This window comes from Saccostrea cucullata, unplaced genomic scaffold, assembly GCF_032062105.1.
Source record: "Saccostrea cucullata isolate Sc308-1 unplaced genomic scaffold, CSIRO_AGI_Scuc_v1 ctg40, whole genome shotgun sequence".
NCBI classification, from domain to species: domain Eukaryota; kingdom Metazoa; phylum Mollusca; class Bivalvia; order Ostreida; family Ostreidae; genus Saccostrea; species Saccostrea cuccullata.
This window is the reverse complement of record NW_026933337.1, coordinates 295,956-316,357: the sequence shown is the minus strand read 5'-3', so window position 1 is coordinate 316,357 and position 20,402 is coordinate 295,956. Positions and strand designations below refer to the sequence as shown.

Genomic DNA, 20,402 nt, shown 5'->3' with positions numbered 1-20,402 from the left:
TTACCGGAATTAAGATTAAAAATTTGATACCAAAGTCTTCAAACAGAATACAATGATGTTAAGTTAAATACTGAAGGAACTAAAATAATTACTACCGTATATTAAACCCCCAAAATTTTCCATCGAAATAAACCTGAAAAGTTTCCCTAGAAAAAGCTGTCGCCATTTCAGTTTTATTAAGAGAAAATCCGTTTAGAATTGCACTGAAATCAGATGATAAAAATCAGTTTTATCTTTAAAACCGGGATGTTGAAACGGATGTTAGAAAAATATTTGTATTTCGTATGATTTCAAAGTTTAATTAGTTACACAGAAACTACAATGAAGGAGGCTTAGGGTAAGTACAGACCTAATAATAAAATTTTAGCTAAGTTTAGTTAGTTTAAAAAAATTATTTCATGCAACTTAATTAATGGATAAATAAATTAATCATTTATTGATCGTATTCTAATGATTATAATATATGCATTCTTTAAATATCTAAAACTAATCTATAAATCAATACTTTGCTTGGTTGTTACAAATTTATCGATTTTTGAAGAAAAATGACATTAAAATTCCAACAATATATATAAAAAAAACTGGTACTTGATCAATAATTCTGAAATTAAAATATATATATAGTAATATTACTATGGACGAATATTTATGATAGAAACAAGCACCTTGATCAATCACTTAATTCTGTTATTGTTTTGAATTAAATCATGATAAAAAAAAAATGGTCATAACGGATTTTTGACCAGCGGATTTTGAAACAAAATCTTGCATTCTTAGTCGAGTCGAAGATAAACCAATACTGTTTAGTTAAATGATTTGTCGTTGCTGGACTATATGTAATCTGAATATAATTATATTTATTTGTTTTACCTATGAATTATGAATGTAAGCTTATTAAATTTTGAATTTCCTTTCGTGTGCATATCTATAAATCAGTAATGTTACATGTATTGTCAGTCAAGGCAAACAAAAGCATCTTTACCGATCTAGGTACATGTATAGATTACTTAAATAGAATTATCTCATTGAAGATCTTTAGTTGGAAAGTTTAAAATGTAGTGCTTTCATGTATTGTTTAACTTAATATGTTTCTTGTTGCCTGAAAATCATGAAGAACAATATGCATTTTTTAAATTTTGCCTACATAATAAGTATACTTTTGTTTCCAACAATTAGTTGTAATCCCAAGGATGTTATGAGTTATTGTATGATAATATCTGAGTTTGGATCTGTTATCTAGTGGCTGCTGAGGGCAACCAATGAAAATAAATATTACAAACTTTGTTATACTTCCTTAACAACACCGACATTTTTTAAAGAACGATGATAAAATGGCTATCCTTTAGGAATGGCACCGACATCTGCTCTGGACATATATTTCAAGTCTAGAAAACACAATTAAGACAAAGCCCCATTTGTTTTCTATGATATAATTATGTAGTACTTTTTTGCTCAGATATTTTCAAATTAAAGAGATTTGGAACATGCAATTTTTGACATTTACTGTAAAATGGTGAGAAAAATTAACACAGCATGAACAAAATGCATTTTGCAACTTGTCATAAAAATACTTAAACAAATACATTGTATATGAATACAAGAAAGAAAGATGATTACTAATTTTCATGTTTTTAACATTTAAATAGTCTTTTATGTAAGAAAAAAAACATGTAGAAGACCTTTTCTTTGCTTTACAAAGAAGATACAAAAAATCTTTAGTTGTGAGTTTCCTGTTAAATCCTGACAGAATGCAAGAATGTCGAAATTTAACGTCCCTGTGTTTTGGCTCAATCGAGCAAGCCAGGAACGTGATTGAATCAGTTCTATTTTTCCGATTTTGTTGCATTTCTCACCTTTTTTTGTTTTCTTCGCCTTTGAAGAACTGGAAAATATTTTGTAGGTTTAGAACTTATAATAATAAATTACCTATTGAAGTTGAAAGATGGCATAATGTATCAAGAGAAAATAGAATTTGTGAACTATGTTCCAAAAATGAAATTGGCTATGAATTTCACTACTTATTTAATTGTAATAATTCATTTATCTTGAAGTCAAAATTATCATTAATACCAAAATATCACTATTCACATCCAAATGTGTTTAAATTTGATCAACGTTTTAATACAAAAATACAGTTAAATTGACAAAACTGTAAAAATTTATAAAAATTATTTTTGAGAGAGTTGGCTCTCCTGGTTAGCTCATTGTTAGTTTTGTAATTTTTTTCTTTTTCACGCATGCACATATGTTTGACTATACTTGTAATCTGTCTCTACATTGCACTTTATGTCAGCTTATGAGAATAAATTCACTGTCAGTGTCATCGTGTTTCTCCCCTATTTTTTTTTTTTTTAATTTTGTAACGTTTCCCTTCTGTTCTATGTTTTAGTTTTGCTTAATTATTGTTCGTTTTATGATGGATTTGTCAGATGTATAATAATTATCGTTGGACTTATTATTATTATTATTATTATCATTATTTTTTTTTTTTTTTTTTTTTACATTTCTTCGTTATTTTTTTTTAAAAATAAAGATACGTACATATATTTTTTATCTAATATAAAATGTGAAATATTTATAGTGTTCTGAAGCAGTCGTTTAGTGTCAGAATTTTGTTAAATTAGAATTCTTAGAATCTCAGTATCTTTTCATCTGACTTAATGCTTTATTAGGTTTTATTAGAGTCTGTCGGAGACACGTATATTCCTCAACAATACTCAATGTATGTTTTTTTTTTTAAATCTTGAACCTCTGTTATAAATCTTTAAACTTTCCCTGTTTATATTTTTTCTCGGTTTATCTGGTAAAAGGCAAGTCTTTTTAGCACAGTGGCCATTAGATAATAAGTCATATATTCCTTACAACATTTGTGGAACTGACATTTATCGAAATTATTAGTTAAAGACAGCATTTAATACTTTTATTTAAAAAGTTTATATATTAGTGAAAAGAGTCAACAGTTTTTGAAAGTACAAAGTCTAATACTAGTAGTTACAGTGATATGACCCACATAAAAAATCTTCTAGGACAATAGTTTCAAGAAATTTGTTGTAAGTTCATTAATGCATCAGCTTTTCTACGTAAAAAACATGACAGGTTAGTTCAATTTATTTTATTTGCTGACTACCATGGCACATGTAACACATAGCATAACATAAAATACAGGTGAAAAATGAGGAAGATGCTTACAAAGTTCATTTTAAGAAGGTTAAACCATTAATTTTTGTCATAAATTTACAAATTGTTCTGTTAATCACACCATAACAATACTTAATTAAAATAAATAGAGAATTACATTTCCTACTTAAAAAAATCACAAAAAATATTTTGGAATAACAGAGATAAAATTACAATATGTGAGTAAAGTTTTTAAGGTACAAAATCAATTTTCACCTTATATGTCCGGTTTAATTTTTTAGATGTAAATACAAAGTTTCATAGAATGAAACATATGGAGATAACGAACAGTATTCAAGATCAAAAGTCAATAAAACAATGCAAAAATAATTACAGAAATGAAATAATTGAATGAAATGAAACAGAAATGATTACAATATGTAACATGTGAAGATAACAAACACAATCAATCAATAAATCCAGTAAACAAAATGAACCATGGACAGGAAAACACGGACGCCAGAAAATACTCGGGATGTAATCAGGTGCCCAAGAGAAGAAAACATCCTCAGTTAACAGGTCACATCCGCCTTCAGATAAGGTAGATTAAATGGGTATGTGGAATTCTTATATAAAAGCAATGACCTAAAAATGGCATGAAACATTCCAAACAAAGTACGATTCAACTATTGAATGTATTTACAAGCAAGGTCATTATAACTACTGTAAAATTTGAGAAAAGCTGACTTTGTTGAAGTCCTTGTAACAACTATCTGTTTGTTAGCAGCTTGTTTGGTTTGAAGGAGACGTAGTGGTAATCTAGCAACAATATTTTTATGAACGTGATGGCTTACACTTTTCTTTTATCGACCCTCTTATTTTTTGTGGCAATAATCTTATTGTATGACTAATGAGTCTGTCTCCCAGCTGATTTCATACGCAAGAGCATGTTCTACGCACATCTTTTGAATTGATGCCGGGTATCAACAAATAAGTTGATGACACAAAAATATCGAAAGTATTGTTTAAGGTCATCATTTTGTATATATCATTGATACAATGACTTTATCAATATATATAATTCATCAATAAGTGGAATGTTGGCTTACGTTTTTCATACAAATTGTTAAGCAATTAGTTTAACACTGATTTGTCTACCGATTCTTCAGTTTGCCCCATCATGACGAGGAGCACACACACATCGAGTGTAAATGGTCGACATGGGAAGCTTGTCCTCCAATGGCACCTGATCCCACCTCTGTTGTTTTGGAGGCCCGTGTTTGATTTGCTCAGATTTCTGTTGTTTTGGAGGCCCGTGTTTGATTTGCTCAGATTTTGTACCGTTTCAAAAGATTCATATTATATCAATTGTATTTAGTGTTTATTTTTGAGTATCGAATCAATGTCAAAAATATTTTTAAAAAATTAAATTATCATTTTCACAGTTTTCACGTTTTTTAGGATCATTTTTTTTTGTTTTTTCCAATTTCCAAACAAAATTTACATAATTTTTGCATTGAGAAGAAAGTTTTTCATATTTATGTACCTTCAATGTCAATTTTAAAAGGTGTACCACATGAAAATAGCATGCTTGTATAAACATTTACTCTACTTCGCAGGAATATTAGAGTTAAATGATCTTAATATAGCATTTTATGCATTGAAAGTTGCGATCTTCGTGCCTTACTGTGCCTATATATTTACGTACACCTTTACTCTAGGGAAATCACCTTCATTCTTCTCAATAAAATTTATAGCCATCCACAGGCACATTTTATGCCTTAAGTTGTCAGAACATTTCATTAAAAAACCTTGACCTCCATAAAAAATGAAATTAATTAGGATAAATAATGAAACCGGAAAGAACAAGTTTGTTACATGTACATGCTGCCAAAGGCGGAATACTTACAGATATTTGTTTACAATACTTGGGCTATGGTTTAAATCTTATGCGGGATGCAGAAACGAAGATATGCAGATAAAAATGTAGGAGTGACAAGTCACTCTCAAATCTGCATGTTATGTTAATTACTTCTCTGTTTTGAATTCATTTGTCACTTTTGTTGGTCGGGATTTTCTCTTTTTTCATATTTTTTGTGAAAAACCCAAATGGAAGGTGAAGTCGTAAAAACTTTAAGGTATCGCAAGTTTTAGCATGACTGCATTTCTGCTTAACGCAGGAATATATCTTATTTCTCATCCTAGTCAGCATTAAAACTTTGATCCTTTAGGTATTTAACTCTAATAAGAAACTTTATGAGGTCTCCCTTAAGTGTGTTAAATTCTTTGCAGACGGCATATCGATTGTTTTTGCATAGCATTCATCCTTATGTCGGTTATTATTACGACATGAGCTCCAAAATACATTTGTAAAAAAATCGTAAGTGATATCAAAAACTGGTTCAAGAAGGTTTTGCTGAACCTGCAAGTAGACGGAACATTTTTTTTACCTTTTCAAGTAAACTTTTTAAAATTACAACAAAAAATAATGCCAACTGTCAGGGAAAAGGAAAAAATGAATTTTTCAGACATTTTTTATAATCTTAACCAAGAAGACGAAGACATTCTATATACGAAGTCAATCCTCAGATTTTCCATAGGCGATTCAGGGTTAAATGGATAATGATTAAAACGAATTGAATAATATATTTAAGGTGAATATTGCTATTATATGCTGATAAACTTTTTTTTATACGAAAATTGATTTGATAATCATAACGCGCTGAATGTTATTTTTGACTACTTGTCTTAATGTGTTTATTTTTTCTTGCAATATGTTTTTTATTGTTGTAATTTCTAAATATAAAAAGGAAAGGGAATCATATCACTATACTTTAGGATCGTTCTATAAATCTTAAAATCTCATTTCACAACATGCATTTGACCAATGGAATGCTTAAATAGCAGGTAATATTCCGAGTCTTAGAACAAAAACTTTAAAACCTCTATAAAATTCGGATGTTTTCTGGGGAAAAAATAGAAATAAAAAGGAGTTTATATTATGGAAATAGGTCTTCTCCGATCTTAATAAAGTTTTTTTTTTAATTACGATAAATCAAGTGACATGTGTTAGCGCCATTTCAAGAATGCATTTTTTCCTTGAATTCCAAAAATACATACTGCTAAGAACTCGTAAGAAACCTGTCAGTGACACCAATTTACACATCCCATTCTTAATATATTTATTCCTGTTTAAAGATTCTTCGTTAGATTTTTCAAAAATGAGCATTTATTTGGAGGTTACACATTTTTAAGATAATTTGATATCTTCTTTTATTTTGGTTTAAAAAAAGGATTTTTCCCGGCAAGGAAGTATAACCAGTAGCACTCACACAGAGTGTTCTGTAAAGGTACAACTTCTCTGGTAGCACTAGTTTCCCCTATAAAATATGATAATAACGAATATTAATTGAACTAAAGAGTTCATTGAAACAAGGCAAATTAGATGCAGAGCAGACATTATCCTCTAAAACATCAGAGGTTGGATCAGATGACATGGAGAAGTAAGCATCCCCGGGCCAAAATCAGGCAAACAGAAAAAAATCTCGCTGTGGACAATTCTGTGTGAAAAAAGTGACCTATCAATGAAAATCTTCAGTCAACATTTGACTGGATATAGATTGTCTTTCCTGACAAGTCTATGCATCGACCATAGCATTTGCGAAATGTTGACTTTAAACGAGACTATTGATAATCTTTATAATTAATTACTCTGATTATCATTTGTTTCCTATCACTTTTAAAAAATCTATGAAAATTATTGCTGTTTACTTTGGATTTGATATTTTTATTTCAACTTTTGTTTTATCTAGATGTTCATGGAAATATTTCTTGAATAACTTGTTATTTTCGTACCTAATGTTGTTATAATTGTTGTAAATATCAATGTGATACTTATTTTCAAATCACTCATTTCCGTGGAGTAAAATTTTTGTAGATTGAGGAAAAATATCCTTCAAAGGGATTTGAAGTTGTGGTTGAAAGAGAAACTTTCAGGAAGGACATGAATCTCTTTACACCACAAAAACGGCAAAAATTTAACCTTTACGAATATTATTTATTTTTAAAGTAATTATGTAATAACTATTTTTTCCATCTACAACTATTATTGTAGATTGTTTGTTTGTTTGATGTTTAACGTCCCTTTCGAGAATTTTTTTTACTTTTTATGGAGATCTCACCACTTGCCCGTGGAGAGCTGCATTTGTCCTATACTGGGCACTTAGGGCCATTTAGCAGTGAGGGATCTTTTCTGAGCCAGCACCTACTGCGACACGGTCTTACCTGAAGGACCGTTCTCTGCGTCCCACAGCTGGGTTCGAAACCGCGACGTAAGGAACAACTCTTTACTAGGCGACTCTGGAGCAGACGCTCTAACCACTGCATCACGTGGGCGACCTTATTATTGTTCCTATACTATTTCAGGAATAAATTGTTCTTCTTGTACCCATTGTTGTTATAAATGATCCGTAACATCGCGGGTTCGAATCTAACTGTAGGTCGTAGAGATCGATCCTTCGGACCGATAAACCCCCGTGTCACAGTCGGTGTTGGCATGAAAAAAGAAATCACCGTTCAAAGGCCATACGTGCCAAGAACAAGTTAAAATATGCATCCCACAACCGACAAGTGGTAGTGACTCAATAATATGATAGAAATTCTCGAAGAGACTTTATAGAAACAAACAATCTGTTGTTAAATTCAGAAAGCCTATTTTTATTTTACCTACTATTGTTAAATTTAGATATTTCTGAGATAATTTGCTATTTTTGTGTCTACTTTTGTCAACCATCTCTTTGCTTCTGTGTCTAACATTAGTGAAGAGTCAGAGCACTTTTCAGTCAATGTACCTTTTTAATCAACTTTTCATGTCAGCATTCTTAATAATACTCTTCTGTGTGCACTTATATTATTTTTAAAAGCGGTTAAGCAGCATTTTACGTCATCAGAGTGACATGCATCATTTCCTCCCCTTTTAAATTCATCAAAACCACAAACCCATTTCGTTTACGATCTCACCCGACAATACACTAAACACGGCCTTTAAATTATCCCTCTGGTATTTCATGTAGCAACAGAGATATTATATGTCTGGACATAATACCAAACGGGGTTGACCAATCAAACCTTGCTATTTTCCATCAAATATCGGTCCTTTTGTCCTCTTTAAACTTCCTTGCAGAGTATAATCAATTAAAAGCATCTGCAACAAAGAAATAATTAATTTAATGAATCAATACGGTACTTTGTTTACGAGAATATTGAAAAAAATCAACAAAGTGCATTGAGAGTGATCTGATCCAATGTATACTTTTTGACCCATTTAACTTCCTTTTTTAATTAAGCACATATTGTTTGACTAAAACCGAATGCTTCATTTTGCGGTCAGCTTTGAGGCCTTCCTTTTAGATTTACCAAGGTCAAGTTCAGATATACTTACTCTCTTATAATTTTGATGTATATATATTTCCTAAAACATTCACAAATGCAAAATTCTGATTTAAGTTGTTGAAAGTATTTAAGATATCAAAATATAAAACATGTATCGATAGTGTTTTTAAAAAGTGTTTGCCTGACATGGTATTAGTCATTAGGGATTTTAAAGGATTTTTCCAAACATATCCTTATATGCATTTTATTTCAAGTACACTACATATCGCTGTTATTTTATTTTTTTTAGATAAATATCATGCTTTCCTTGAGCACTATAAAATAAAATAAAATACACACAATGCATATCCTTAACTCTTATACAACCTTATACCATTTATCCTGTGTATATTAATTTATGATTTAAGGAGCCATCACTTCGTGCAGCGATGCACAAACCGATATACACGTAGTACGAGATATAAGAAGATAACGAACACAATTCAAGCTCAACACAAATCAGGAGCAGAGCAAACACAAACCTCTAAAATATCATGAGTGGGATCAGGTGCCATGGAGGTCATTGTATCGGCCACAGAACTTACGAAATAATGACGAGACTGTTGGTATATATTGCTTTCATAGATTTTTTTATGCTATTCAATCCTTGAAATCTAGGATCCAGCAAAATTTTAATATATTTTTACTATAATAGTATACATGTACCTAAGAAAAGTCGTGAGAAGTTTTCGCCAGAATGAACATTCATTCATAAAATTTGACAACACCCTACTACGCGACATGTTTACTATCAGATAAATATAGTTGTATAAATAATTGGGACATGACGTCAATAGGTGACATGAAAATTATTCCAAAGCTTCCAAAACTATTAAAATGTTTTCTAAAACTAAAACGGAAAAAGAAAATGAGGCATGGTCATAGAAAAAAAACAACATTCTTTTCAGATTTTTAATTGTGTTGAATTTGAAGCTGTCTAATTACTTAATAAATTAACATATAAGAAAAAAAAACTGTTTATTGATTAACTTAAAGGGTGCTAAAACGTATTTGTAGAATGAACACAATCATATGTTTGAAAAGTGCAACCTGCTTAATATCAAACTATAAAGTCACCTAGAACAAAAATAATTAATATTTTTTGTTCTGATGATTTGTGTAATTGCGTTTTAAATCTTTACGTCTAGGACTCATTTTTGTGCACTTCACGTCTTTCACTCTACAAACTGTCCAAAATGCAAAATTTGTATTTGCTATCGATTGTCGTAGTTCAGATACCAAATGCGATCATCAAGTAAATATTTGGCATAGCCCATAATAAAACAATCGCATACATGAACACGATTTAAGGATATAGAGGGAACAATGATTTTCAGTCGAGTGCTTCATTTAGTTTAGTCACCAAAACCTATTTTGAACGCCTGTCATCCATGTATTGAAGCAATTTTTAAAGTTTTAAAAACTAAGTCTTACGTGTTTTAATTATGTGTTTGGAATTAATATCTTTATTTATCTAACAGAACATTTAAATACACAGGGCACACCCCTATCTTGTGAACTTAAGTTCACTCGACCTTCTGACGACCTTGCACTGAATGACACAGGTGTAGCTATGGCTCGACTTTTTATCGGATATTCGGACTAAATTTAGATATTGACTCAATTAAAAATAAAAAGGTGTTTTCCAACTACGTTTGATTCACCGACTTTTAATCAAGAAGGGAAATACGAGAAATTCTACAGTTGAATCATATACTAGTTAGTATCATTCTTATGATTTAAACAAAGTTTATTTTCGTTAGAAATGAAAATGGAGATAAAGAACAGTGATCATTTTTAAAAGTCCATTTAAACTAAAAATTAGAAGCAGAAACAAATATAGCAGTATGCTTTATTATTTGATAATTTTGAAAATGCAACGATTCAATTACAAAGGCAATGTTAAAGGAACGAAATAAAAAAAAAAATCATTGCAATATTTAAAAAAAAAATTGAAACCCAAAATTCTTCTAATAATTGTAAAGTCAAGTTCATATGAAATCCAGCATTTGTTGAGGATTACTTAGAAGACAATTATCAAATTAATTTTCTTAAGAAATGTTCATTTCAAATTATTCTACTTTATACATGTACATTAAAATCGACTCCTGTTAGTTTCACACCATCAAGCATCGACTAAAGGGTCAATTGTGCGATAATGCGATGCCACGATGACGATGATGCGAAGGTCCTATAACGCGATGATGATGCGATGATGCGATGGTGCGACAATGCGATGATGTTATGGTCATCGCTATCGCACCATGGCATCATCTTGCTATCTTTTCATTGTGCAATCGCATCATCTTCATCGCATTATCGCAATTCCAACACCACTTCATTGTTATTGTATTGTCATTCATCAGTTCATATAAACATGCATACTTAAAAATACGATTCATTTAAGGCACAATCAGTTTACTAGCCGCTACTGTAGTAAGTTTACTTTTTCCAAGTAAAGTCCAGGTGGTTTATACGATTTGCTATAAATGCTTTATTGACAAAGGATGTATCTGATATTATTGATAATGTTTTAAGCAATTTATTGCCAAGAAAGAGAAGTGTTCTAATGAAATGTAGTTTCCAACTGTATTATCACGTTTGTTGTTACACAAAATTGACAAATAATAAAACAATGATTAAATTCGATTTTGGGCGGTAACATCACGGATCTTACAATTTTTTTTATCTGAAAGGACAGCATTGCATACACAATAGTCGGTAACCATAAGTCATGGATCTTCCATTTCAAGAACCTTTTTTTTTCCTAAATCTCCGATGCGATAATAATTTGTAAAATTATAAAGATATTCCCCTTATGAATTCAATATTTAATTATTTTGTCCTTGACATTTATTAATTATTATTAATAATTTAATAATGTTAAATGAGTCGGCGTTATCTTATCTTACTGTGAACTTTACAAATAAACTTCTAAAATCTTCAACCCCTTACTGTTTGTGTGAAATTTAGAGAGCATTTTATTTACATGTAGATATATCCATATCTGTGGTCCAAGCTGCAATAAAATAATGTTATAAATACCATTACATTTATCAATAAATCAGTTTCCATGGGGTCACATGTACATGTTAAACAAACTTATCAAGAACTACTCAGAATGAATTAATCATGACAACAAACGAATGTCTTTATAAATCAATGTACAATTGAAAAAGATACTTATTCACCACCACAGGCAATAAATCGTTTAGATTTTCGTATACGACAGTCAACTGCTGAATGCCAGTATAAACTGCCTAATGCTCAACGCTTTAGGCTGATCTATACATTTGTGCTATCTTTGATATGCATGTTTAAATACCCCCCCCCCCCCCAAAAAAAAGCAACAATATTACACAATCAAAATAGGAAGAGACGGGTCAAGATGTTTTTTTCCTGGGAGGGAGGAAGAAGGAGATTTTTTTTCTTGAATTAAATGAAATATGCTGAAGTAATAAAAAGTTATTCATCTCAATAAATTCTGCAGAAGAAATCCAAGAAAAGGGCACAAATCACCTGTAACACTCCTGAAATTACGAAGGTGGGATCGGGTGCCTAGCAGGCGTAAACATCCCCTATTGCCTGGTTAAATGAAGACCGAACTTTACAATAAGTCAGAAGCTTCTTTGGCAAGCAAAGGGGATACCATTGATAAAGAGAAAGAAAAACAGAAGGAAAGAAAACAAATCCAACTCTCGATTTTCAATATGTACGAGTAGGGTCATTTAAAGGAGGAGCGGATCACATCAATAACCTCTAATTAGGTCTTGGATTACACCAAAAGAAGATAAATTCATCAGAACTATTATGTAAGGACCACAAGTTATTTCGCTTAAAATGTATTCATACGAAGCAGAATTTGTCCCAAAAGAAGAAAACACTTGCAGTGGCCTTCAACTCGACATTTAGATATATTGACGACGTATTGTCAACTAACAATGGTTATTTCCATTCTTATGTCGATACGATGTGTCCTGTTGAGCATGAGGTAAAAGATACCAAAGGGTCTGACACATCTGTTTCATATCTGTATATTTTACTCGAAAAAGACGTTAATGCTAATCTAACAACCGAGCTTCATGATAAAACATGATGACTTTAACATTACAATCGTCAACTTCCCTTACTTATGCAGCAATATACCTTCATCACCTGCATACGGAGTTTATATATATCTCATTTGATTCAATACGCAGGAGCATGCTCTACGTATGAACAATTTATAAAAACGAGGTAAATTTTTGACAAAAAAGCTGAGGAAACAAGAATATCAGCTGTCTCGTTAAAAGTCATCATTTTCCTAAGTTCTATGGTCGACACAATCACCTTGTCAGCAAATACAATTAACCATTGAGTCAAATGCCGACTGACGTTTTTCATACTAATTGTTAGTCCATTCTGTATACACTGAATTGGCGACGGATTTTTTCTTATTTTCTGAGCTCGACAAAGAGCACATGGCGTGTGTGACCAGTCGACAGGGGGTGCTCACTTCTCAAAGCACTTGATCCCACCTCTGATGTTTTGGAGGTCCGTGTTTGCTGTGCTCCTATTTTGTATTGTTTTATGGACTTTTGATCTTGAATACAGTTCGTTCTCTCCATATCAATACCTTTTAGAAATTTCCTTATCACCAAAACTACTCTAGAATTATTTTGTTTAATTTTACACAAAATTATTTGTGATTATTTATAAGTGTTTCTAATTTTAATCATTGCCATGTTAATGTTATTCGTAATCTTATGAAGAGAATATTCAGCGTCCTTCAACCATCTGCGTGTACCGTGATACACCTAGTGGAATTTTTCACTTTTTTCATTAAAGTGTATCTCGTATTCCTTTACGTTTCGTCATCAAGAGAAAATATCCTCTCCACTTCATTTTTTTAAATACATGTTCAAAACTTGGGATTTTATATTGTGTATTTGTAATAAAATGACATTTTCATCTGCATGCAGTAGCAATTAGCAATGACAGAAGAATATCGTTTATGAGATTTTAATCTCATCAATATGGAATTCTATATACGACAGCAAGCTGCCAATGCATATACCGTGTATTGCCTGTTATTTTATCTTTACAAATATATTAATTTTATTTCTTGTTTTAAGAGATAATATAATACAATTTTTTTAAAATAACAACCAGTATTTTATTTCAGCCAAATTAAAAGTACATATTTAGATTTTGTTTTCTCTTATTCACTTTTTGTGCCTCTGCTTTTCTATTGCAAATTTCTTTTACTATAATATGTTATTCTCAGTTGTAAGCAAGAATAATGTCCAAAATTAATCTTTCATATGATGTATGATTACTAATTAGCGCACTGTGTACACCTGGTGCAATGTCAAAAGATTTTTTTTGATATTTAATCAACTCCCACAGAATACATTTAAGAATTTAAAGCCGAGTTTAATAATATTTGCAAATGATTATCCAAAAAAAAAATTCACAAAGGCATATGGGTTCTGCAAAACATACAGAATATCATAAACTTAATCTAGATACAAATGCTCTAATTTTATCATTTTGACTCCGACTTTTGAAATATTATTCCTATATCAGTATATTTATTTACATTTAAATTTTTTTTTTAAAGATCAAAATGAAATGATTCCTTTTCCTTTGCTTAAATTCTAGGTACTCTTCTTTCTTTGTTCTTAAAGTTTGTTTAATTTAATACATGGCACATTGAAAGGGGTTAATATCTAATTCCCAGATTTTCTCCCAAATCAATATGTTTTTAAAAATTTCAAATACCAAATTATAACGTGCCTTTGCATTTGCCGTTTGAACTTGCGGAAACAAATTAGATTTGCAATTAGAACTTTGTTTTACAGGTAGGTTACATAAGAAAATTATATATTGCCTTTAAAGTCTTCCAAACATTTATCAATCATTCCAGAGGTAACCTGGAAGTGCCATTAGATTTGTAGACAGTTGACATTCTTGTTAAAAATGATTTTAAAGGCCTACTAAACATGTTTTTGTACTTATTATTTATTTAATCAGATTTAAATGCTAAAATTTAATGACAACTTAATTACAAGCTCTAATAATTCTCCGTTGCTGCTAAGGAGAATCAACGTTCTAGCTTGGAAAATGAATTTCACACATGACATTGTGATGAGGGAATGTTTGTAAATATACCTAGCTGTGTAAATGCTACAATAAGATACTATATTTTCTTTTAAAAGACACATTTTATGCCTCAGTATATATGCAGTGGCATTACAAATCCATTAAATTAAATCAAATCTCAGTTTCAATGACGTCTAAATATTTCTTTTCTTAGACATACAAGAATTTCAACCATGATATGACGTAATAACTGTCATTCATTCATGCCTTTTAATAAATTCTCACAGTGATAAAGCTAAGAAGGTTTTATAATAAAAATTCTAGATCATTGCTCCCTTTGATTTAATATGTTTAAAAGGGTTTCTTTTACTTAAATCTAATTTAATGCACATATCTTATCCATTTATTCATGCTTTTACTGAACGAAATATTTTCATACGAAATTAATATTTAAATAGGAAATTTAAATAGTTAATAGAATTAAAATAAATTTGTCAATCTCCGCAAGGGCATTGGCAAAGGTTTTCTTTTTATGAGTTCTTTGCTTAAAGAAATTTCAGTGATCACACTGCGAGAAAAAAAAAACAAACAAACAATTTCTTAAGATAAAAAAACTTGGAAAAATATTTGAAAGCTTGTTTTTGGATGAATAATTTTTTCTCTCCTGTTAAAAGAGAAGCAGGCTAACTGTGTAACAAACCTCGTAATATCAATATATTAAAGTATACTTTGTGAACTAGAAAACTGACACAGTCAGAGAGGAAAAGTGACAAGCGAAATTCACACAGCAATGTAAGATTCAAAGATCACACAAGGAAATAACACCTGTTTGTTTTAGAATGGTTAGAATTTAATGAAATACTGTAGTTACCAATTTATTTGCCTATTTTTCAACGTAATTCAAAATGTGAGAAAGAAAAATATCATGTAAAAATCTATAGATGTGTTTCATTATATTACAGCGGATATGATCGGTCGGCACCTGATCCCACCTCTGATGTTTTGGAGGTCCGTGTTTGCTCTGCTCCTATTTTGTATTTTTTTATTGATTTTTTTTTCTTGTTTATCTTGAATACTGTTAGTTATCTCCATATGTTTCATTATTATCTTCTTATCTTGTATTCATTTCGAAATTTACATTTATTACGCAGATTTGTTTTTTATCATGCAATGATTGATGAATTACATGCAAACATATTAACAAACTTTAATAATTTAGCTTCCAATTAGATCCATAGGTACCAGTATTTTTACTGCATACTTTTTCTTTCTGTACAGCACCTGAAATCGATAATGTAAAAGCAGTTGGAGAAATCACTCACAATAAGTGTTGACAAACAGACATAAACATAGGAGTCATTATGTTATGGTACTTTTGTCAACTTCTTCCATTAATTTGAAATAATTTTTGATTTATTCATAGAGACATTCATTGGGACAAACAGGGGGATAATATCTTAGTGTTTTAAGGCGTCTTTCTCTTATTGTAAAGTAAACTTGGAAAAAATTCAGCATCATTTAATGGAGGAAAACAAGGAGAACAATCAAAGTATTGCCCATGTAAGTATATTGTCCAGATGTACTGAAGAATATTTTGAGGCTGAAGGCCAATTTCTACCTGTTTCATGTATAAGTGCCCTGTTCTGAAAAAAAGTTTAATCTTTTCTGAGATATATGGAGTGAAAAGGTATGCTTTTCGTCTTATCAAGCAATGAACTGTAAAAATCAGATCAATAGCAAGAATGATTTAAAGAAAATTATTGAGTCCACCAAAATTGCAATACCAAGATCATTGACTTTACACAAAAAGGGACTCTCTGTCGAAATTAATTAAATTGGTGTCAACGCACGAATCGCTCTAAATATTCTGAAAAGACAACTCAACACGGTGTTATGTATGGATACACAAAGAATGGATTCTTAAAACAAAATGTTATTTTGCTCTGAAAAGTAATGCAAAAGTCACTAAAAGCCGTCTTACGATGTTATATTTTTTTATGCATGGTTATTTATTCTTTACGTGTTTCAACGTCTTATTGACCGAACAAAGACCTTTTTGTAACAGTTTTCTACAGTAAACAGATTTCCTTTTTTCTTGGAAAAAGATACCATTACCCCCAATAAGAGCATATTTTTATTGTGTACAGGTTTATCAAAGATGATCTTCGTTTAGGAACGTAATTAAAAAGTTAAAGACAGATGTCAAACTTGTAAAATCGGTAATCCTATGTTTCGTAAAAAAGCAATATCGTAATTTCAAAGTGCCTTCTTCGGTAACCTAAGCATTGATGATGAAAAGATATTTTATTGAAACTAAAAAGTAACAATCAGGATATTTTTGGAAGCAGGTGGCAAACATCGTGCCAACAGATGGCGCGTGTGTAGCGTATGGACCAACAGGATACACGAAGTTTGCGATGTAATAAGAGGTCATGTACAATATACCCATAAATGATAATACATGTATTTTGTATTTATTTAGAGATATTATGAATTTACAGTTATTATGAATAAATTGTTCAGAGAAATAAAATCACATAAACACCTGTTGATAGTGCTTTTTGTAAAGAAAATACGTAGATAACTTTGCCATAAAACTATTAAAGGAACACTCGCATCAAACTTTGAATTTAATGTTCAGTTTAGAAAAAAGTATGAATATTATAAAATATCAAAATGTGCAAAGAAGAAAAGTAAATAAAAGGGGGATTTATAAATATATTTTCGAAGGGTTTTAAGCAGTTTTTAAAACTTTTATACGGGGTTTATATCTCTCACTTGATTAAATACGCAAAAATATGGTCTATTGATTCAATACGCAAGAACATGTTCTACCTATGTACAATTTCTAAAACGAGGTGAATTATTGACAAACAAGTTGATGAAACAGGAATATCAGCAGTCCCATTTAAAGTCATCATTTCGTAAGTTCAATGGTCGATGCAATTTCCTTGTCAGCAAATACACTTTATCATTGAGTCAAATGCTGACAGACCTTTATCATATTGATTGTTAATCCATTATTTTCACACTGAATTGACGACGGTGTTTCCGTTATTTGCCGATTATGACAAGGAGCACACGGCGGGTGTAACCGGTCGACAGGGGATGCTCACTCCTCCATGGCACCTGATCTCACCTTATGTTTTGGAGGTCTGTGTTTGCTGTGCTCCTATTTTGTATTGTTTCACTGACTGTTGAGCTTGAATACTGTTCATTATCTCCATACATTGCATGCTTTGTGAAAAACAGTAAATGAAGCTATGACTTCAAATTCGACAAATGATGCCTGCTTCAAAGTGCTCACGAATCTCCAAGCAAATAGGCTTTGTGTACTCATGGATTTTAAAATGTCAATGTAATCATGTGTCATTTCATATTTTGTTTAAAAAAATTGCAAAGGACATTGATTTGTTTCAACATAAATGCTTGCAAGGACACAATAAAATTGGCGTTAAGTAATAAATGGCTTGAAGATCAATATAAAGAAAAAAATATAGAAACTGATTTTCTCATTACAAATACTCATAATGTTAATTTTACTTTTACAAACTTTATCATATGAAAGTGATGTTTAAATAATGAAATCAGTCAGAATTAAAGACCGAGGACGGATATTGAAAGATAAGTTGGCGTTCAAGGGATTTCTTCGACCTAGGTCGAAAGGGGAATGCGTTATACTTCTCCCACCTCTGGAATTTCCAGGGGTCCGTGTTCTGTGCCCTCTTCACAGACATGTATTGTTTTAATCTTTTTTTTTTTAGATCGATCACTGATCGTTATCTTCACATTGAACATGAAAGTCAGTAATTTGTAAATTATATGGTCGTTATAAAGAATATTGAAAACAAATATAACTATAATACATATGGTCGTATTATTTCTGACATATTTCATTTAAATTTTGAAGGTTTAATTTTTTTAATACTAAATTTATCCACAGAACATGTATTTTCCTTATCAGTACAAAGGTCTTATAGTGTGTGTGTCTGGTAGACTTGTGATGCTTACTTTGCAAAGGTTCCTGATCCCCCCGCTAGAATTTTCTGGGGTTCCCAGTTTTATGACCTGTTCACAGAATTGTATTGTTTATATTTTCTATACATCGAATACACTTTATCTTCGCCATTACGATATGTTTTATCAATAATTGTACAGAGAATGCTTAAAAGAATTTTATAATACGACGCTGCTTCCTATTCCAGTTCATAGTCGACAAATAGTGATAAATAAAGTGTTATGTATCTATTACCTAAAGCTTTGTTTGCTTTGATTTAGAAAACTTACAGGTTAACCAAGTCTAATGAGCACGTTATGAATGGTATTACGCGCACGTGTTGACGCGCAAATTGTATATTGGATATTACTGTAACTTTTCTTTTTTTGGAAGAATTTTTTTGAAACCATAATATAAGGATACATTAGTTGTCAGTCAACAATGGCAGACCTTTACGTTTACTGAAATCTTTTGTAATTTTGAACGTAGTCCTACATTATAAAGATCTACAGCATGATATATAAAAATTTCAACGACATTTGTATCTGAGAAACTTTAAATGGCGTTTTTTGTGCATTGAAATTTGAAACAGGCATTTCAAGGCATGAAATCACGCGCATGGTGTGCTGCAATTATTGGCTGAAACTATATGGCTATATCTCCTTTGTTTTTTGACGAAATGTTTTTTTAATATAGATTCATTTAGATACCCTTCAATACGATAAAGATAAAAATTTATGAAATCACACGCATGTATGTGTGCTGCAATCTGATTGGCTGAAAATTCAAATGGCTATAACTCCTTTGTTTTTCAACGGGATGGGATTTAGAACATAGATAAATATAAGGGACTCCTAAAAGAAGGTGTAGTCATTATGCACGTGCTTGCACGTGCGTGCACGCAAAATGAGTAAAATTAAAAATACATTCGAATGAGTGTATTTTTTAATACTTATGGATTAAATGCTTTGATATTAAGTATATTAAAATTTTAGATAGTGTAGACAAGATAATATGGTCGTTACGCAAATGAACACGCGTATTTCTTATTTAATAGAGATTACAGGGAATATGGCACCAAAAGGGAGGTGGGGAGAGTTTGGGGAACATCTGTAACGGTCCCCGTTACAATTAACACTAGTTATTATTATTATTATTTTTTTTCTTATTTGTTCTCCGGTACTTTTTTGTCCGCGAGTGTTCTCAGGTGTGCGGAACGAAGGTCATTTTGCGCGCATACGCCTGCAAATGAGTGAATTGACTGACTTAATATAGCTATAACTTTTACATTTTTTGAAAATGCTTTGTCATTACATAAGTGTTGCACGTGCGCCTTTCTCTGATTTGAAACAAAAATTTCAATATCTCTTTTGTTTTTCGACGAAATGTTTGAAATTTTAAACATTTCATGAATTGGGATATCCTACAACATAATATGGAAAAAATTTCATGAAATCACGCGCATGCACGTGCGCTACAATCTGATTGGCTGAAACTTTAAATTGCTATATCTCCTTTGTTTTTTGACGAAATGCTTTGAAATTTAAAACATGGTCATGCATTAGGATATCCTGCAATATGATATACAAAAAATTTCAAGAAATCACGTGCATGTACGTGTGCTGCAATCTGATTGGTTGAAACTTTAAATGGCTATATCTCCTTTGTTTTTTGACAAAATGCTTAGAAATTTAAAGCATAGTCATGCATTAGAATATCCTGCAATATGATATACAAAAAATTCAAGAAATGTGCGCATGGACGTTTGGCTGAA

General features: G+C 31.0%; 1 protein-coding gene across 1 annotated transcript in view; it reads left to right on the top strand.

Annotated features, from left to right (window-relative positions):
• Window positions 1-316: 316 nt before the first annotated feature.
• Window positions 317-20,402, top strand: part of LOC134238022 (SAM pointed domain-containing Ets transcription factor-like) — a 33,337-nt gene continuing 13,251 nt past the window's right edge. Inside the window, exon 1 of the mRNA XM_062720155.1 lies at window positions 317-337. The gene's annotated coding sequence lies outside the window, so the exon portion shown is untranslated. The remainder of the gene's footprint in view (window positions 338-20,402) is intronic.